We start from the raw sequence: 22,789 nt of genomic DNA, 5'->3' as shown, positions 1-22,789 counted from the left end.
ATTAAATGTTCTATTTCTAGAAACTGTTAAAGTGAAATTTTGCTTATGTTTTCTCTAGATTTCATTATCATTTTAAAATCCACTCCTGCCCCACCCCATCTCAATCTCAGGAGACAGGAGGAGGGCTGGAGAGGTGGTGCTGGAGACAACAGTCCCGTTAGGCACCACCTTTGTGGAGCAGGGCTGATGGTGCTTCACTGGCACAATCCAGCAAGAAGTTTTAGTCGTTCCTAACATGGGCTGTGAATTGGAGTTGACTGCTGCAGATGAAAGAGTCCGTATTCCAATTACTCACTGCCCAGCTATCTAACACACTCAAGGTTTCCAATTTGTAATAAAAACACATTTTGATCTTGATTCTCTGGAAAGACGGCAATTTGTTAATCATGACCTGATAGGATTGCCTCTTGTCATAGCGAATAGTTCAGCTGTGTTCTGAGAGCTTTGTAAATTCACTGTGGCACAGAATTGGAAACTTCTACTGATTAGAGTTTTCCCTTGCATTTGCGTGGAAGTCACCTGAAAGTTAAGGTCTGATGTAACTTTTCAGCACAGATTTCAGCTGAATTGTCAGTGAAATGAAGACATAAGGAAAAATAATAATTAAGAGGCATTACAAGTCAGTTATGGGCTCTTCATAAAGAGCTATTTGCGTTCATATGAAGTGTTTCAGATTAATATTGATTTGATTATGAATTGATAACAGATTTTCCTTGCTGTTGTAAAATGAAGTTGTAGAGGCAAATGGAAAATCAGTCATCATAACTGGATGAGGAACTTTAACCCCTTCCCAGAAACTGACAAGAAGAGGTGCACAGAAATGCCAGGCAATTAGCTTTGACTTAAAGCAAACACCCTGAAATGAGACTTATAGTTGGGATCTTGGCACCTCACAGCCATCATCACAGCACTCATCACCTATTGAGCCTTGCCAGGCAGAGAACAACATATTTTACTGAGGGCAGATCTGCAAGTTCACACATTCGCACGGGGGAGGACAGGAGCTGTCCCAGGCCATGCAGGCAGTGCCAGGGTGAGGATATTTCTGAGACTTGCTTCTAGTAATCTGATACGTTTCTCTTCATTGTATGGAAGAATACAGCCTAAACAGACAAACAAACAACCAACAAACAAACAAACACTGACAGATGGGTGCAAGTTATGAGGTATTTCAAACTAGAAGTGGAAGGATTTTATACAAAAATGCAGGTGATGAAGCATTTGAGAGATTTTCACAAGAAAATGTCAGCAAACCACCATTTTCTAAATGCCAGGAGGAAATATTTGGCAAAGCAAGCACAGGTTACTAGGGAGCTGCACAGGAATTACATGTATCTCTGTGGACTTTTGGATGTCTCTGAACAAAATCCCAGCAGTGAGTACCTGCTGGAGGCTGGGAGTTTGCCAGTACCATGGCATTTGCTGCAGAGTCCTTGTAGGTCACACAAGCTGAAAAAAGCCTGCCTCAGAGCTTGTTCAGCAATGCTACAGTTGCTTTTGAATCAGGTAGACAAAAATAGCTGGAGTTTTTTCTAGAGGTGACTGTTTTTCTTGGCTGTAGTGATGTGTGCTCTTGATGGTGAGGAGGCACAGCTTTGTGCAGAAGGCATAGCTGATGGCTTTGCTTTCTCAGTCCCTCATGTTCAGAACCTGTGTTTCCTTCCATGTAAGCTGCAAAATGTTTGGCTGCTCTATTGGTGGCTGGTGGCATAACCCAATGGTTATCTTGAAATGTGGGTGCTAAACTAAGCACCTGGGAGGTAAACCTTTGTTCCCTAGCAACCATCCCCTCTAGTTTCTGTATAAAATAAGGTAATTTCCTTTATATCTGTCATTTTCTTGTCTCTTTATGTTACGCATGGTGATACTAGAGCAAACTTAATGAGGAGATGGTGAAGTTGCAAAAGGAGTCAGTTTATCTGATTTTATTTGTTTTCTCTCACTGTTCTTTAAAAAAATAATTGTATACGATGTGTAATATTTGCTGAAACCTGGCAATATGTATGGCAGCAACAGATCAGATTCAATCTTAGATGAAGCCATCATTCTCAGCTAATGTGTATGGAAAAGCTATGCAGACAACATTTTCAGCCTATTTGGTCAGTTATGTAATGGCCTTTTCAACATTTTCCATTTAAGGTCTCTATTTAATACTCTAAGGCACAATGGTTTAATGTAAATCCAAGCCATAATATATACCAGACAGCCCAACCATAAATAACACCAACCTTCAGTCTTCATGCCTTCATCAATGAAATATCAAAATGTCCACTACCTGCCCTTTAAAATGAGGCTTGAGAAAAAAAATCATTTTGATTACTGCATAAAACAAACCAATTCAGGGAGACTAGGTCTTTGCCTATGACAAGTGCAATAAAGGTTTAGAAACTCTTCCTTTAAAAAAATTAACATTTACCTTTTGTGTCATCTGGCTTCAGTCATGACTGAAAGAGAAAACATGGTGGGGAAAATCACTCCTGCAGTATAACTTTCAAAGTCTCCAAAGTCAGGAGCAATGGAAGGCTCTTTTTGCAAGATTTGCCTGTGTCTCATTAAAGGAAGTTTGGACTGGTGTCTAAATTAGGATATTTACTGAACTAAGCAAAACTTTGGCTCTACTGCTAACAAGTCATAGCATGAGTTTCAGCAGTATGTGCTTCCTGATTTTTCTCCACATTAGCACTGTACTCTCTGCTTTTCCAGTCACCATGTGCCTAAAACACCAATCAAGGATTTATCTTTTTTTGTTAAATATGTCAATGGTGAGTTACGTTATTTGGGCTCCAGCCTTGGAGTCAATGCTTTTCCTTCCATTCCTCCTCCCCCTAGGCCTGGCACCAGAGACATAAACCACAAAGACGGGCTCTAGGAGACATAACCCAGACCCTGTGGTTTCCACTGAAGAGAAGCACAGCTCAGCATAGGCTCTGCCAGGTTATGCAGTGCAGTCGGGCCCCTCTGTAAATTGCACCCCATACATCTCCCCCAAAAATGAGCAGAAAAAGTGAGGAACCTGCTGATGTTGGTAAGAAATGTGTTTTTAAGAAAAGCATCATGGTGCACCAAGGCTTCTCCCGTGTCTGAGCAGCAGGTTCAGTTTGGGTGCAGCCCAGGGCAACATGCAGTGCTGGGGTGCCCTGGGTCATTGTGAGTGGCCAGGCTGGGTGCTGAAAGTGGGCTAGCCAGAAAATTAGCATAGCCCCTCTGCTGAACTGACTGTGCACAGCTCCTGGTGTGGCTCAAACGCATCCCGGTTAGTTTTACACTTGCTGTCCAGGGTCGTTGTAGCTCCTTAATTGGCAGGGTTCATCTCTTACATCATTAAATAGATTGCTGCTCTAAGAGTGATGTTGTTTCTGGTGTCTGGACTGGCTTGCACACTTTTGTGTGGTGTTGCCTTGCCCTCTGACAGACAAACTGATCCCTCCGATCAGATCTTTTGTCCTTGTAATGGGACAATGGAAGGTACATGGACAGTTACTCCCCTAACTTGTCAGTGTAGACAACCCATGTTGTAACAGAATATGTCAGCTACCCATGCAGATGGACTCTAGCAGCTTTCATTTAGCCTGTTCAGGTTCTGGTGGCATTTGAACTAGAACTGTGTGGCCAACAGCCAAACCTGCCTGGGAAATGGGGTAAACCCCTGGGTAGTTAGCCCACATAGTGTTCTGTGCAAGCACAGCTACACCTGCAAGCTCTGAGTGAAAGCAGCGGGAGTCTGTCTCCACTGTGTTGCCTCCTGCATGCCCTCGGAATGCACCCCCAGTGTCTTTGATACTGCTGGTATTGACACACACAGCAGGAAGGGGAGGGGTGGGTGTGGTACTGGTGAGCCACCTCACTTCAACACCAATGGTCAGAGTTCAGTCTGACCCTTTACAACTGCTTTACAGCCTTTACCTGAGGTGCACCCCGCATTCTTCTTTCACATTTTCTTCCTCATTTGAATGGGCATATTAAGCTGCAGTAAGGCATATAGCATGTGTTAAGCCTCTGTTGGCTGATTATCTGTGTGGGTGGCTCTCTTTTAGTTGCAGGCAGAGCTGGGGACAGAGGTCAGTCACCTGCTGAAGGTCTCTGGAGAGGTGCTCCCAAGAAACCAAGAAGCTGTATGGTCCTTCTGCCTTGGGGGAGAAGTTGGACAAGTCCCTTCTGTAGCATTTCTGAGGGCTGCGCACTCTGGTGAAAAAAGCACAGATCTTTGAACTCCAAACTCCCAGCATTTCAGCCCGAGAGGCTGGTTCCCCAGCCTGTTAAGAGCATAATGCAGAGGGAGAGTGAAACTTCTGGGCCTACTTCTTCACTAATGAAGACAGATTGTACCATATATTTATTCTTTGTATTGACTTTATCAGATTGAAATCTGATGGGTCTGGTCTATTTGTGAGAGCTTTGTGTGCATTGTTCTGCTGTTTGGTTTTGATAAAATGTGGTATTGTACTTGATGTTCTTTAGCTACGTCAAACCTTGCTTCATGGCTAATGCATGGCATTAGTCCATACCACAAGTTGTGCAACATTTTGCAGCAAAAATATTGATGCTTCTTGGGGACTAAGAGTGTTATTTCAGTGCAAGTTTAATCAAAGAAGGGAAGGCAGATTTGGAGGAAGAATAATTTCACCGCAAAATGAATTTTGGCAGTTTGATTATAAGCAAAAAGTCATTCTTTTGTTATGCATGCAAGCATTATGCATTCATCTCTCTAGAAGCAAACATTCAAAAAAAATATTTCAGTTTTAATTTAAAGCTGAAGCAAAATAATAATGACAAAAAAGCAAAAACTTTTGGCTGGAAGCCCTTCTGAAAGCAATTGAACCAGTGCTAGAGGAGAGAATGACAAGAAATTTTACAGTAGCTGGTCTCTCCCCCCGTGTGTATTTTTGGTTAAGTCTCAATAATTAGGACAGTTCAAGCCAGTATGAACCATGCAGTGTTTCTCTCACCTGACCAAATTCCTATAATGCTGCTGAAATGAATGGGGTGATAGCAGAGGTGGATTTGGCCTGTTCTGTACTGTGCTGGTTTGACTGAAAATTAGTTAATTTTCTTTATGCAGTTAGAAAACTTTCTTTTTCATAGCTAGGACGGTCATTATTTGGACTTAGTTTGAAACCAAGAAGATAACACCCCGGGATGGAGTTAATGTTTTAAATTGCTCTGTTCTGAGAGCCAAGGACATTATGAGTGCTCTGCCCACAGGTGTGAGGCATCAAGGAAGGGGGGCATAGGTGAGTCAGACCTTGACTGACATCCAGACTGATCAATAAGAGTACTCCATCCCGTTAGCGTCATGCGTCATATTTAAAGAGAGTTTGGATCTTTCAGTCTCCCTCTCGTGTTCTCTTTGGCTCTTCTCTTTGCTCCCAGAGACCCATTCAGGGGAGTGCTGTTTGGGACTTTTGTTAGTTCAGCCTTTTGCCATCCTGTCGCTTGCAGAGGCCTCTGGGCCTTTCTGCCTTTTTCTCTCTTCTCTCTCCAGGATTGGCTGTTGGGACCAGGTGTTGCTTCCTGGGACTGGCTGTTCAGTGTGAACAGAGTTCACAAGGAATCGCATCGAGTATCTTATTTTATATTCTATTCCTCGTATGTATATATTTATTAGTAGTGTATTAGTATTTTGTTATTTTATTAAACTGTGTTTATCTCAATCCAGGTTTCTCCCTTCCCTTTTGATTCTCTCCCCTACTTGGGCAGTGAAGAGGGGTGTGGGTGAGCAGATACCATGGTTGTATTGCTAGCTTGGGTTAAACCACAACAGAGCCAGTACTTGGATATAATCACTCTGGGAAGCTCCGAAGGCTGTATCTGAGCTGCTAAATTTATCAATGAAGAAGCATTCCTTGCTTGATTGTTTATGCCATTACACTCTCACAACAACCCTGGCACATGTTTTGTCACTTTCTCAAGGAATTCCCAGCATGTTTTAGGTCTAGTTGTTCCCCTCTAGTAGCCCACATGGGGCAAGTGAGTTTGATGGCCCCAGCGACCACATGGTTTAGTTTGCCTGCAGGGGCATAGTGGCAGGATCTGCTAGCTGAGTGGGCTTTGCAGTGCTGGGGAAGCAGGGGTGAACAAAATTGGCTGGCACTTGGGCACTCCAGGCTAAAGGCTGCCATTTTAGCTGAGCCCTTGATGAGCTTGCAGCACTGGGTTTTTAGCCTTTATAGCAAGAACATAAAGTCAATTTCCCCTGCAAAGTGCAAACCTCCTTCCTGCCCTAGTGGTGCTGAATTAATTCTTCTCCTTGTATTTCCTAGGCAAGGAGGCCACACCGACACAAATGAAATGGTCCTGCTTACAGGAGAAATGCTGCCTCCCTTTCTCTAGGTAGCAGCAAGATAATGGGAGCTTCTAATGGAGCTGGGAGGAGTGGCTGACACGCCAGAGGGCTGTGCTGCCATCCAGCGAGATCTGGACAGGCTAGAGAGTTGGGCGGGGAAAAATTTAATGAAATATAACAAGGGGAAATGTAGAGTCTTGCATCTGGGCAGGAACAACCCCAGGTTCCAGTACAGGTTGGGGAATGACCTATTAGAGAGCAGTGCAGGGGAAAGGGACCTGGGGGTCCTGGTGGACAGCAGGATGACCATGAGCCAGCACTGTGCCCTTGTGGCCAAGAAGGCCAATGGCATCCTGGGGTGTATTAGAAGGGGGGTGGTTAGTAGGTCCAGAGAGGTTCTCCTTCCCCTCTACTCTGCCCTGGTGAGACCTCATCTGGAATATTGTGTCCAGTTCTGGGCCCCTCAGTTCAAGAAGGACAGGGAACTGCTGGAGAGAGTCCAGCGCAGGGCCACAAAGATGATTAAGGGAGTGGAGCATCTCCCTTATGAGGAAAGGCTGAGGGAGCTGAGTCTCTTTAGCTTGGAGAAGAGGAGACTGAGGGGTGACCTCATCAATGTTTATAAATATATAAAGGGTGGGTGTCACGAGGATGGAGCCAGGCTCTTCTCGGTGACAACCAACAGTAAGACAAGGGGTAATGGGTTCAAGCTGGAACACAAGAGGTTCCACTTAAATGTGAGAAGAAACTTCTTCTCAGTGAGGGTGACGGAACACTGGAACAGGCTGCCCAGGGGGGTTGTGGATTCTCCTTCTCTGGAGACATTCAAAACCCGCCTGGACGCCTTCCTGTGTAACCTCACCTAGGTGTTCCTGCTCTGGCAGGGGGATTGGACTAGATGATCTTTCGAGGTCCCTTCCAATCCCTAACATTCTGTGATTCTGTGATTCTGTGAATGCTCTCACATCCACCCTTTGGACTCATGAGATCTACCCATTCATGCTGGGCTGATTTAAGAGATTACCAGCATGATGGCTGCCACACCTGTCTGCCAGGGGTTATTGTCCTGCAAGAGGGGAGGTGACAAGGCAGAGTACCAACTTCTGGCACTCGCTAGGTCATAGACTGATAAATGCACACAAATTGCTCTTCTGCTTTTGGTTTGTGTTACTCTGCCTTTAAACATGGCAGTGTGAGGTGGTGATTCATGACCCATCAGCTGCAGCTAAATAAAATCTGAAATTTTATTTCCAGCATAACTTCTTTGAGACTGATTCTGTCTTTTTTTTTCTTTCCACAAAGCCCAGTCCATACTGAGACTGCCGGATGCTACTCTGATATTAGCACTACTACTGTTAGCCACAGCAATAACAACAGCAGAGAGTACCTACATGAACTAGACAATGAGTTTATGAGATGCCACAGACACTTTTTATCATACAATGGAAATGCTTATGTCATACAGCCTAAATGCCTTGACTCCAGCTGAAAACCAGACTATTGGCTTTCTTCCAGAGTATTTCTGGGTACCAGTATTGGGATCATAGTGCCACAGGTCAGCCCAGAGTCAGGCTAAATTCGGCAGGTCAAAGAGAGATGTTCCACACTTACGCAAAAATTTGTTCCACTGAGATGACTCCATCTTGCTCTAAAACCAACACTTATACATATTAAAGGAATTTCAACCCACTAGAGTTTTCATGTGGTGTTTTTGCTTATTAACTTCCTGAGTCCTCGGGTCATCATTTGCATTGTGTATTTTCCTCTCTTGTATGTATGAAAACACTGAGGCTAATTGCTCTGCTATTACAGAGGCCTCTCGAAACAAAGTAGGTTTGGAGGATAATTCAGAGCAGGTGCTCAGTACACGGGAAGTTCAGTTGTCCAAGTAACAGACACCACACAAGTTTACTGGCTCTGGTATTGGTTATATTAGTCTCTAGCGGTTTCAAGGCTTCATGAAGAAAGAAGCAGCTTAGACAACCTCCATGAGTGTCTTCCATATCTGTCGCTATGAGCATATCATTAATTTATGTTTTGCATAACTATGCATGTTCTTCTGGAAGTAGGTCTGCCTTCATTTTACTGACACTTTTACAGCTGTTGATTTCTTTAGGGACATAGATTCAAAACTGTGTTTAAGCACAGTGGATAAGTTGTGTTGAAAAGATGATGGGAGGAAATTCTGCAAAGTCTGGTAGAAATCTTTTCAAGTCATATATAATTTTTTTGGTAGGTTGTTGTAATACATTCTACTGAACTTTAAATAATGATATTGCTGTAGCAGAGCTTCATAGATTTGTTTAAGTTTTCACAGAGAAGTTAGCCATGAAATTCTACAGTATTTCCAGGAGGAAAATGAGAATATATGCCTTTATTACGACTACTTATCCCAAGGCTGTAGTAAGATAAACAAAAACTTCAGCCAGTGAAAGGAGAAAAAGCTGAATATCTCATTGCAGATTCCTTGCAAAACCTGTTATTTTCCTTCAGCTGCAACTGTTAATTGCTGGCAAATCATAGCAAGAAAGGCTGTAGTGAAGTCAGATATAGCAGGAACCATATAAAAGGCACTGCATTTTTAAAAGTGGCTCCTATATTCATATGACACAAAGGATTTTTAAATATAAGCTTTGATTTTTCCCAGGCAACTTTGTAGTTGCAATCAAAATGGAACAAATCTAGTAATGTCAGAAATATTACTATAAATTATTCATGAAATACTGAAGAAAAACAAGATGGAAAACAATTGTAGACATCCATATGAAGGGGTTGGAGGGGCAGTTGTGCTTACATACATTAAAAATATTTTTTTCTTCTTCAATAAAATATAGGTAACATAGGATGAAGGAAAACCTAACTATGATGCGGCAACTCCCGAACAGATCCTGCAGAAGTTGTGCCATGATTTTACCCTGAAAGAAAAGATGGAATATCTGTGTTTAAGCTAGTCTGTGAAATCTAGTGTTTGATTCAGATGGACATTCCAGGAAAATTACTTCCGCATAATACCTTAATACTTCAACAACAAATGCACTGGCAACTGTAGCAATAACCAACTATAGCATTCAATAATCAGGCAACATTATTCCATCGTAATTACCTCTGATAGAAATTCCTTGGTGTTCATTTTGTTTACTTTAAAGCAGGCTCATAATAAAATATGTTTATAATGGCACGGCTTTTTATTACTATATTTATTTGCATACTGTACCTCATCAATGTAAAAAAAGCCTCAAGAAACCGAAAGAAATAGTCATACTTAGCAGCAAAATGAGTAGGAGAAATTAAAAAAAATAACAAAACCCCTAAATCACATGGAAATGAATGTGTATCTCTCTTCCTACTGTGATGCCTAGATGAATAAACAAGAATTACTTTCTCCTTTTTTTGGTAACAGATTGTTTTGCAGAATTATGTATGTTTGGTTCATTACTGAATTATGAGCTGTAATTAGGTGTTTCGTATGTGCTGTGCAATCACAGAATCACAGAATGGTTGAGGTTGGAAGGGACCTCTGGAGATTATCTTGTCCAACCCACCTGCTAAAGCAGGTACACCTAGAATAGATTGCACAGGAATGTGTCTAAGTGGGTTTTGAATATCTCCACAGAAGGAGACTCCACAACCTCTCTGAGCAGCCTGTTCCAGTGCTCTGTCACCCTCAAAGTTAAAAAGTTACTCCTCATGTTTAAATGGAACCTCCTATGTTTCAGTTTGTGCCTGTTGCTCCTCATCCTGTTGTTGGGCACCACCAAAAAGAATCTGGTCCTCTTGACACCCACCCTTGAGATATTTATAAGCATAAGCAAGATCGCCTCTCAGCCTTCTCTTCTCCAGGCTGAACAGACCCAGCTCTCTCAGCCTTTCCTCATAAGAAAGATGCTCCAGACCTAATCATCTTAATAGCCCTCTGCTGGACTCCGGTAATTCATAGTGTTGCAGTGGCTTTCATGTACATGCGTTTGCAGTGCAGTCAGTGTTAGCAGCTAACCGATGGAGCAAATGAGGCACAATTACTGCATGTGAAGTGTTAATGAAAAGTTAATACACTCTACAGTAATCATTTAGTGTATTACTCAATTACATACCTGTGAAGAGGACCTTTCAGCCTAATCAGAGGGTAATTTTGTGGATCATTTATCTTTTTTAAAGGCCTGCTAATTTAGCATTGCTTAGTTGATAAAGCTGATCTCCATAAATATACATGGTAAGAATTCAGTAGAAATTATAACTAAATGCATAATGCTTTTAGAATATGCATTTATATTACATATATTGGCGCCTACTTCCCAACTTCCAGTTAGGATATATATGTATGTATATATATGTGTGTTATGTGAATGGTTGTATTTACTCATGTTTTTAAGAAAGTTTTTAGAAAGGAATCCAAATATTTATGCTAGTTTTAGGAGCATCATAACAGTAGTTTTATTAATAAATAACTTATTTTCTTTCTAGATGTTATGAATCACATTATATGTTTCTTAACTACCAAGGAGTAGTTCATGAATAATCAGTCATGCTAAACTGTCACACTTAGTTAAATAACTCAGTCCTAGTTTTACTGCTTCAGTGCTTTATATCTTTAATTACCTTTATTTAGCCAGTATAAATCACCCTAGAACACATGTTCTCCTAAGCAGCCCTATTTCTGCATGTATTCTGCAAAGTACTGATTACAGTTCTAGCTGAAGTGCAAAACACAACTGTATCTCTTTTTCTTTGGCATGTTTACAGAACTCTTTTCAATACTTCATAATCCTTTTATCCTGAAAAAACTCCTTCTTTCTCCCTCTGCTCTTTCTTAGACATTTCACTGCATCGGTATTCTTGCTCAAGTTGCCTTCTCATATAGGTACACACAGTTTCGTTTCATGCAAAGTCCCCTTCCACTACTGGAAAAAACTTCCTTGGATATGCAGCCCAAAATATGATAATGACTTATTCTACCCTTTTTGCAATTGGATTTGTACTCATCTGTGCCTAAAGCGCTTTGACTCCAAGCCTGCCCTACACAGCTAGTCTCTAGCTGACAGCAAGATACTCTACGTTTAAGAAAGCAATTCACTCAGAAGTGGTTTGATAACTTCAAACACAAACATTACTGTCATAATAAATGCCTGGAAAAGCCACTTGGCAACCTAACCTACTCAATCAGGTAGTTGTAATGAAAAAGTGATGATGGGTTAAAGTGATAGTAACTAGAAAAGCCAGTCAATGGCTGCCAAAAACACATTCAGGCCAATGTGAACGTCACTTCCCATTTATTTTCTCATAATCTGTCACAGTGGACAGACAGGTTTGCTATAATGGCTAGTGTCTGCAGATTAAATGTGATTAATTCTCCAAAATCTAAGAAGTGCATCTTCATGCGAAAAGCTTACCAGGCTCTAAAAATTGTCTGGCAAATCTCCAAAGGAAACACAGACAAAAGACAAAAAGTTAAACGAGCTGGATTATTTCAGGATGATAATTTAGTGAGATACACTATGTTGAGTTCTTTTTTTTTTCATGTTTTAACTTCTGTTCAAGGACTACAGGTGACTATATATATGTATATGTGAATATAAGCAAGTGACTATAGCTGAAAAGATGATGTCAGGTGACCTAGATTACTAATTCTGTAACAGGTTTGTGACCAAGGACAAGGTATTTCATATTTTTGTTCTTTGGACTAAGCATATGTGAGGATTCAGACAAGCTTTCAATTCTTCCCTGTCCCCTCAAGGTTTCATCCTGTTTTAAAAATTTTCCCTTGAAACTTCCAGCTCGTGAGTAATATGGCAGCATCTGTAAAAAAAAATACATACCGTAAAAATACTTGCTAATATATAGCTGCATAATATCAAACACATCAACAAGTCATTAGCACCCTAAGCTTCTGACATCAGTGATGCCTGCAATAAGACTGGCATAAGCTGCTATTCTGGCTGGTCTTGCTTTTTCAAATTCCTCTTTGCATGTTCACTGCCAACTGTACAAAACTGATATGCCTTTTTGATGAAACAAAGGAAATATTATTGGACAAGCTGCTGATAACAATATGTTGTTATTTGCATATCTAAATGCTGGCTTGTGAATAAGCACTGTTGGCCTGGGAATGGGTAGGTTTCTGTTAGAGTGACTCAGACTGTAACTTTGCCTAGTATGGGAGCTTTAGTGAATAATAATCACCAAGTATCCTCCCATTGTAGGTACACAGAAAGGTAGGAGCCACTCTTTCCAGTCCAGGAAAACCTTTGTCACTCAGTATATGGAGGAAAAAGCAAGCTTTTGCTCTAAAGTGAATTTTTTTTGGTGTTCCATGAAAATGTTGATAAATTTCCTCACAGAAAGTTTCATGAAATTTTCGTGAGATTTTTAACCAGGTTTGGAGTTTCTGATATCCAAAATTATTAAGACTTTTGACCCCACTTGAGTCTGCTTATTTGATTTTTCTAATGAAAATGTGTAATCTTTTCCAGTCCTTACACAATGCAGCTAACAAGATCATTTGTGCCTTAATTTGAATGTATTACCCCTTTAATTGGGATCTAGTTCAAATTTTTTCCCCTTCTTTCTCTTCCCTACCTGCTTACCTTACCTGCCTTTTATAGTATTGCCGCTCCACCTTTTTAGTGATAAATATCAATGTCCTCTCTGGCACCCCTCCTCCAGTTCCTGTTGTGCTTCCAACATTAGATCTATTTTGCTAACAAGTTGATAAAGCTTCTCTCTTTCACATTATACTGGGTACATGAGTTCTAATAGTGCAGGGCAGGGATGCTATACACCTACTGCTTATTTATTCCCTCCAAATTAAAGCACACTCTTGGGAGTCAGCCTGAGTAGAAAGAGCTTCAGGTACCCACCCTTTGAAGGGAAAATCCCAGGTAAAAATCAAAATGGCACAAACTCTTTATGACCAGTAGGCCTCTTCCTTGTACAACTGGTGTTTCCAACACTGGAACTTCAAGTGCCTTTTGCACTGCTCAAGGCTTTGGAGATGGTCCAAAGCTGCTCTTGGAAGACCCTGGTGAAACATAGGTGTATTTTGCATGCAGTGAGCCATCATGTAACTTGTCCTCAATTTCTCTGAACTCCATCATTTCCTGAAAAAAGGCGTGCTTCCTTCCGATTCCTCTGATGGATGAAGGTCTTTCTCAAGACATTACAGCTTCCCACTCACAGAAGAAAGTAATTTGGAAAATGTAGGCGGCGAGGCATGAGAGAAAACTCTCCTGCCCTGCATTTAGCTGAGGAACAGGTGTTCCCTGTGCCATATCTGGGCACAGACGAGAACACGAGTCCTCACAACCACACCACTCCTGGCTGTGGGACTGGGACATGATGGTGATATGCAGGAGGCAGCATGTACCTGGGTTTCACCCTGCTGTGAATTTGTATGTGTGTAGCCACGTCTATAATCAGATTCAAGGGCTCAGAATCTTCCTGACTCCCAGTTTGCATATGCATGCTTCACCTCCAGCAAATCTGTCCAATTAGTGATGTTATTAAGGAAACCTGGGACAATGGAGGTTGTGCTCATAGTAATGAATACCAAACCATGGTGATGACCCACCTGGGATGTTTTAGGAAGCACAAGAAGCAAGAAAGAAAGGTATAAACAAAGAAGGGGGGTAAAGTAGCTGTGTACAAATACTCAAGTCAAGAGTTGGCCTTCTCCCCTGTTGTTTGTAGTTTGTGCAACACTGCGATCTTTCCACTAGCATGCTGATTGTAAGAATGCTAGTGTAAAAATGTGACCTAGATTTTTGTATGAAGACACAGTCATGATGAATCTCTGTGAGATGATTCCTATCCTCAGTATAACAAAAGTAATATCTTTTCATAGTCTGTTCAGCACTTTGTTTTTCCAAATCGCTAGGGAAACTTGGAAATTCACTATGTGCACAGTTTTACAGATGACCTACAAAGAAGTGAGACTATCAGGCAGTTTATGAACATCTTTGTTTAGTAGTGCCATTTTTAAGAGATAGTTAAGCAGGATCTGCTGTGCAGGGGTGGTTGCAAAGCAGATGATAACTCTAACCAGGGGATGAGTGCTCCAGGCTCCTCCAGTGTTTGTGCTAAATGCTAAAGGGTGCTGAAGCCAAGTACTCCTGAATTCTTCTTTCTGCTGTGATTGAAAACAAGCCATTTTTCATGATGCCCTGCACGTTCCGCTCTGCTAGGGCTGTGGGAACAATGGGAAAGCTGAGTTTTCATGGCTCTGCAGAGGGCAATCCTACAGGCAGCAGAGTAGGTGCATCCATCCTGTTCCCTGGTGAGCTTCTGGAGTAAGAAAATGCTGACCTGCTCTGCAGGCAAGATTGAATAGGTGATGATGCCCTCTAGTGACTTCCCAAAGATAAAATAGGATGGTGCAACTAACAAGGGAATGTTTTTGATCTAGCATAAGACCTATGATGATAAAGAATTGAAGTCCTTGGTGTTTATTTTTTCTTTCTGACTGAATGCAGTTATTGCGTGCATTGCCAGCAGCATGTTAAATTGTTCCAACTCAACAAGAGCTTTGTGAAATATTTGGCTTGTTACAATTTGAGATTTATCTCTCAAGCTTTTTTTTGTTAAAGAATTCTGCTCTCCTAGAGTCATATTTGCATAAAACAAAATTTACACAGCTATACTAGTCCCCTTTAAATAAGGAAAGACCTTTTTATAATACAAGGACTATGTTTTTGTGCAAACCTGTTTAGTGTTACTATGACTGTTTCCTTGCCATGGGAATACTTGAAATTCAGACTAACAAATGTAGTAACTGGATTTATTCCCTGCACTCACATTTTGGGATGTCTTCACAATTTCTTTTTTTTTTTCCAGCTGAGTTAGGTGGAATTGGTATCAGACATTTTATAAGAATATCTATGTAAGAAGTGTCTTCTGACTGGAGAAGATGAATCACTTGTGAGGAGTGCAGGAATGGTAGATATAAAAGGTTGATAATCACTAGGTTTTCATTCAAAAGAGTTCTGATCCACTCACCCCCTCCCTTTACTATGTCCTAGCTTTTCTCGAATCTGTCCCTTCTGCAGAGGTGATTGTGTTTGCTTCTACACTCCCATGTCTGTGCAGCTTTTCTTATTTCTCCCATAAATGAACGTTACGATTTTTAAAGCACTGCTTCCGTTCGCTTACTACCCTTAAAGAGCCTCTTCTGTGAAATCTAACACACACATACTAGTTAGGTATCATTCTTGGATTACAATCAGAGTTTTACTGTTTGGTGTCCCTTCTCTTGGGAATAGAGTTCTTTGGCAGAAGGACTTTTTAATTTTTTTTTTTTAATGTGTGCTCTATTACTGAAACTACGTCAATATTAAATAAAAACTTCCAGATCATCCGAAGACCAAAAACTCTAGTAGTTTCCCTAGTTGTTTCACCATGATTGTTCATGGCTTTGTTTAGCCTCAGTCTGAGGTGAATTAATAAAGGAATGAGGTGGGGAAAATATATTCACATTGTGCTTGGCAACGTAGTCACTACCCTACATCTTCAGTGCCTCTTACTTGTTCCAAGAATGCATGAAAATGGCCAAATATATAGTAAATATGAATATTTTACCTTGAACCCAATATGCATTCACCTTGTTTGCTTCACTCCTTGTGTCTCCAAGATCTCTAGGTGAAGACTGTCCTCCTGTTCCATGGGTTATACCCAGCCCAGCGTGGCCCTCAGCCCTAGCAAGATCAACACTGTACCACTGGGTGATGGATGAGTTTGTGAAGACTGCATGAAAAGCCTACAGGCAAAGTAAGGAGCAGGTAGCATTGGAGATGGGAGAGGTTAGAAGGGATGCAAAAGGGGAAGGGACACAGAGGAGAACAAAAGCAATAAATTGAAAAATGTAGGGAAAAAAGGGAGATACATTTGGCTTCAAATTCAACCAGGTTCTTTGTATCTCAATGCTTCTCCTAAAAGCTTGGAAGCAGAGGCACAACATTTGCAAGGAGTGAACAGTAAGGACAGAAATAAAGGAGGAGAGAAACAGAACAAAGTAAAGTGTGTTTGAAATGGGGCAGACAAAACCAGGTACTTGTCATGAGATACCCAAGCATTTTATCTTTGCTGTCGCTTGCCAAATGACCCTCTGAAATAATTAGATGGTATTAATTAGATGAGCAACAAGAATTCAGTGGGTGGAAAAGTGGGATAACCTGCTTATATTATGCAGGTCAGCAAATATGACTTCTGTGCTAATTCAAAGCATCCATTTTGCCAGTCTTGGGTGTTCCTTCAAGCTGACAGAAAAGTGATCTGGGTGGAAACAGATGTATTTAATTAGGAGCAACACCAATCTCTATTTTACTACTTCCAGATCTCAGTCAGAAGACAGTTAAAAATGTGATGGACCCTGTACTAACAGGCCCCATAAAAAGAGCATCATGCCTGCAGAACCTCCCTTCTGGGAGGATGAAGTGAGGAGTAAAACATAGAGATATGTCTTTATTTTGTGTTTGGTGTTCTTAAGTAAGAATTAGTCGTATGCTTTGATCATACATTTTTTTGGTGTAGGGCCTGTTGCTTTGTTATGTACACAAATTCTCTAAAAAATTAAGGCCTTACCTTATTCATACTACTATAATTCAATTTTTTATTTATTAGTAGCTTTTTGTGTACAGGTTATTTATAAAAATATAGATAACATTCTGAAAAATTGAGTTCATGCATTACTGGAAGAAGAGAAAGCTCTGCTGATGAGTTTCAATTAACAGGTCTCATTAGTACACGTTGCACAAGCTTAGGACTGTATTGTATGGTTTTACTGGCCTTTCTATCTGCACCTGTGAACATCCCTTCAGCAATTGCTTTGCCTGATTCCCTCCTGTGGAAGAGCATTCCTTAAGAGTGTACCTCGCCATCAATAGAGGACTGTTTCAACACATTCAAGTTTTTCCACATACAGAATTATTACAGAAGGTACAGCTTTAGGACCCTATGCCTGTATGTCCATACAGGGTAAGGAAGAAAAGAGGTTTTCTCCTTGTCAGAGTAGTGGAGAAGCAGAAAGACTTGCTGAGATATAGGCTCAAGATTAAAAACAGAGTTGGGAGTGCCTCACTGCTATGTCCTTTTCATTGAACAGGGGAAAAAATATTGAATAAATTAGTGTTTGACTTCTATTAGGAATTGTTGGGGAAGGTGTTATTTGTTTAACTTATCCCAGTATAAGGATTTACTGTGGATCTGGGAAATTCTGTTTCTGAATACTCACAGTCCTTGTGTGTCGATATGGTGGGATTTTAGTTTGTTTGGGTTTTTTGTATCAAGTGATTATCTCTGAAAATCAGGTCTTTAAAGTATCTCAGTGCATGTACTCAGGTCACAGTTTCAGTTTGATTAATCAAAATCAGCCCTCAGGTTTTCTTAAAGGCCGTCCTGCACTGCCTCAGTTTAGTTTTAACCAAAAATTCTGTTCACTGCAGTTCTAGTGATCAGCTAAGAACCACTCCCAGATCTCAGTCAGGAGTTACTATTCTAAAATATCCAACAAAAATGCTGTAAACTTGCCAGATGCTGCAAAACAAACCTATAATCTCTCTTGTTCTTGTCATCGGGCTTATCAGAAGTTCAGTCCCTGAGGTACCAGCCTCTTTTAATAAAGAACTTTTGTTTTTATTTTTCCTTCCTTTGGTACTTTAAATGTAAAGAAAGTAACTCTTTTTTTGCATTATAGTGACTATTTAATTACCAGTTCTTCACAATTGCATCTTTTCTCTCGTAGTCTATATTGTGAGTATTTTGACTTGCTTACTTTTTGGGTCTTTGTTACTTCCTACACTGGGTAACTCTGATATCAGTTTTAACCTTTCACATTTTGTGCTTTCAGATCTACAGTTACTTTTATTGGTTAAAGTTCCTTTGATTATTTCAGCTAATTGCTGCTGAAGGACATAAAATTTTGAAAACTAAGAAAAGTCCAGCCGTCCATATTATTTATATAATACTCTACTTTTTTTCAGTATACACTTCACATACCAACTAGTCTTCCAAAGACTTCTGTTTAAAAAAAAAAAAGTTATTTCATACTGTTCTTTCTTTGGCTATAAATGGTGGAGAAATACAGAATGCTATGATGGTGCTTGTACTAGGGGGTTTATATTCTATGCCTCAGATAAGAAATGCCAGAGGGTCATAGAAGAAGAAAAATCACAAGATGCCAGCAATGTAAACATTATTTTCTTCAGTAGGCATTGAAGGTAAAGAAGATGAATGAAACTTTTGTGAACGAATGATATTTTTTATTATTATTTATGCCTTTTTTTTTTCCCCCATGCTATATCTGAAAAAGCAGAATAGATAAGAGGAGCTTGTCATCTTTCCAAGGCAATAAACATTCAGGAATGGATGGCTCCTACATTTAAGCAAGTTGTTCTTTGCCCTTTGTTGAAATATCACAGAAAGATTGAAAGGAATACGTCTGTGCACGTAGAACTGGGAGCAGAGTTTGGCTGCAAAGTCTTGATGACTGGTGAGGGTACACAGAAGGGCAAGGACCTGTGTTTTATTTGCATAACTAACAGTTGAAAAAAACCAATGCTTTCAATTATAGACTAAAAAGTGCACAAGAAACCCTGTGATAGTGATTCCTTTAATCCTTCACTTTCAGTCACATGATGGGACAGGACCACACTTTGAGGCAATCTGATTTTCTTCCCATAGTTTTAGGATTCTACTGCAATTCCCTAATTGCTGTGGAATGTTGGTAATAACAAGCAAGACATTATCACTCCATCTGGATTGTACAGTACTAGAATAGTTTGCATTTCTTTAGTCTCATTTACCATGGGGAATGTAGATGTAACCTGAGTGGTGAACCTACATGACTGGTATTCTCTTTTTAGGAGTGCAGAAATTAAGATGAACAGAGCTGGTATGTTTTTCTCCTCTGTGCTGTACAGACTAGGAAAGCCTGAGATTGGAACAGGGTCTTCAAATCCTTAAGGGGTTAATTGCTTTAACCCCTAAACTCTATATACAGCTTGCAAAAGTATCTTCATTCTCACTTTCAGTGTCTTGGGCATACTCTGAAGAAATTCATAGGAGAAACTTGTTTAACGGTGTAATAAAAAACAAATCTTCTCAGACTTCCAAAATATATTGCATTTTAAAGAAATACGTAAGAATTTGTATGAATACTGAGAACATGCATAATTTCTTACTCCTGAAACCTGTTTTGTGAATACTCTTATGGCTAGCATGGTTATTTGAGCTATCAGTTCATAGATCTGCTATTCCTTCTAGGGTCTACTCCTGTAACACACAGAGTTCACATACTTCTTAGCTGATGGTTTTCACTACACTGTAAGACAGCAAAAGATTTGAACTAAGTCAAACTTTTAATGCTATAAAATCCACCTAGATTATTTCTAAATATCACATTCTTTGGGGCAAAATATAGTAGCATCTTTACAACAAAATACAGAATTTCAGTTTCTCACGATCAAGATTTGAGAAAGGTGTTGGCTTTTCTACTGCTCTGACAGGTGGGATTTACAATTTAATTGAAAGTGTGTCATGTTGACTACTTTTTAATGCTTTATTATTTTTATCTCCTTTTTTCCCACTCACAACCTAGAAATGCAAGTAATACAACAGAATTGTCTGGATGGTGATTACCAGACAGTGGCAGAGAAAGAATTGAATATATTTAAGACATGAGGACCATGTGTGTGGCTTGAACATTCCATGTGAGATGCTCTTACCATGTTAACGTGCAAGGCATGAGAAGGAAAATGACAATCTCTCCCTTGCATGCAAGTCTGCAAAAAACTAGATAAACTGTGCTTAGAAGGAGGAGAAAATTTCATAGTTTCATGGCTATTCTATTTCCCAGTAGCACACTTACCAGTACTTCCCATAGTGAATTATACATTATGACCCTAAAAGTGTAAAATCAGACTCACAAAGAAGCAGCTTTTTGTCTGAATTAGCTGGTGAGAGCTCAGGACCCTGGATGTGTCACAGAATCACAGAATGTTAGGGATTGGGAAGGGACCTCGAAAGATCATCCAGTCCAATCTCCCCACCAGAGCAGGAACACCTAGATGAGGTTACTCAGGAAGGTGTCCAGGTGGGTTTTGAATGTCTCCAGAGAAGTCGATCCCACAGCCTCCCTGGGCAGCCTGTTCCAGTGTTCTGTCACCAGTGTCAGTATTTTGCATCGCCCTCTCCCTTCCTTGTTGTTCTGGAGGATGTGTACTGAAATGACCAGCTCATTTCCCACAGTCTATTAACCATCCGATGACCGCTGCTGACCTTGACTAGACTGGAATGATTACTTAGCCATTTAGCTGTGGCAGATAACGTTAGTCCCAGTTCTTGGCCATACTTCATCAGTTTCCAGGCTAGGGCATGTAGGCATGATGAACCTGTCACAGCTGTGGTTTAATGGGTATGAACAATTAAGTAATTATAAATCAATAAGCTCTGTAACTCTGTTATTATAATAACTACATTTTAAAAGGCGCTACTTAGTTACAACTCAGGGATTATTTACAGACAATAGTTAAAGTGAAACTGACTTCCTGCTGTTACACAGAGTAATTGTATGAGCAGCATGTCAAACAATAATTAATTTAAGACAAATCTAATTCCCTGGTATACTGAAGTGTCATTTTCCTTAAGAATATGCTTGTGTGTCTATCACTGGTTGTATTTTAAAGAGAAAAGATCTATTCTTTTAGATGAAAATGCAAATTGTCTTAATATGTTACTTTTCAGTTAGAATGGTATAATTTCCTTCAGGGTTTTTTTACTCAGCCTGCAGGAAAAAGGAAATAAAGTATCAAGAAAAAGAGTATGGCACATTCCATGTATGAAGCAATCCTATGAAGAAAGAATAGATGGGGAAAAATTAGTGCAATCATTTTACAGGATGGTTCCTCATAGTATATTTCCCAGTGCTTTGTCTGGTCTAGTTCGCAAAGATGCAAATGATGTCATTTTTACTGCTTCCCTTGGGGGAGATTATTCCAGTCTAATAACACTCACAGTTAGGAAATTTTACGGATGTTCAAACTGTTTTTCTTTACCTGACTTTACCCCATTGCTCCTAGTTGTAAACTCCTGCAAACAATTCGGAATAGTTCCTCTCCATCCTGGGTGTTCTGAGCCAAGAAATACACAAGTATTTGTTTTACTCTTTCATTGAATTCTAAACTAAATGATGGATGTTTGGGCCTTGGAGAGCCTCCAGGTTTGAACACAGCCTCTAATCACTGCCCTGTGTGTCTGTGCATGGAGACGCTTGTGTGCAGAGGATGTGTACTCATGAAATGCTTACCCCAGACAATGCCCCCACAGTCCTCACTGACAAAGCATTATCTTGCAAATGGTTTTCTTTTCCAGTTGGAAGAAAAGTCACCTCCAGTGATGGTAGTCTTGAGGAAAGGTGAATTCATAAGATCGCTACAGAGTCAGAAAGGTGGAAAGGGACCCCAGGAGGTCTCCAGTCTGACCCCCATCACAGGGAAGGGTGAACTATGCATGCAGACCATGTTGTACAAAGTTTTGCCCAGCTGGGTCTTGAAAGCCCTCAAGGACATATGTTTGCCAACCTTTCTTGGTGACCTGTTAGAACACTCCACTTTCTCAATTAAATATTTTTTCCTTATACCCAGTCAGAAACTAACCTTGTACTTGGTAGTCTGGGGTTCATTTTATGTGTGATGTACACTTTTCAGCAGAAACAGTAGCTGCGAAAGGTCACAGCACAAGGAGTGTCTCATGAACTTTGAAAGGCAGCACAGACATCTCCAGTCATATGAACATGGTCAAGTTACCTTCTTGCTCTGGCTTTTGCCTTCCTGTCCACTGTTAATTTGTTTAAATGATAAACCTGGGAAAAAAAAAAGTCTTTGGAGTAAATATCATCTTGAGAAGGCGTGCTTAAAATGGGCTTGTGTTAAAACACTTTACAATTTAGCTATATTTATATTCATATTATGAGAGCCGTTTAACAAAATTTTGAAAAGTTTTTGCTGTTTGATGAAATACCTAGCATTATATGATGATCAGTAGTCACACTGTGCAGTCTTTCTGCATTATGCCTGTGAAAAGTGGAATCTTCCACAGGAAATAACCTTCCTGATGCCTACATCAGATCACCTGAGTGGCACGTCCTAAGGGGATTCACTTTCAGAACCAGATGGTGAAATTAATTCTGTCTCTATGACCCCATTCTTCAACCCTGCTCTGTATTGCTCTGTTTTTTCTGCATTCTTACTGCTGAACAGCCACCAAGCCTTTCTCAGCTCCATTCCTCTGGTGCAAACAGTATCCTCTATTTAATCTCAGTCACCTACTGGTGTCCCTCCCTGAAATATATCAATATATCTCAGAGTTCTGGCAGACTTTTTTATCACCTTGGAATTGCATTCTTCTCAGCTGGAGGTGTCACTGATAAAGAGATAATACTCATACTTTTTGCAACAAGTGTAGTAAACATTTATTCTACTTTAAGACTTCTGCCCCTTCTTGCTCTCCCCTATGTCATTTCCA

Source organism: Caloenas nicobarica, chromosome 5, assembly GCF_036013445.1.
Source record: "Caloenas nicobarica isolate bCalNic1 chromosome 5, bCalNic1.hap1, whole genome shotgun sequence".
Lineage (NCBI taxonomy): Eukaryota > Metazoa > Chordata > Aves > Columbiformes > Columbidae > Caloenas > Caloenas nicobarica.
This window is presented reverse-complemented; position numbering follows the sequence as displayed.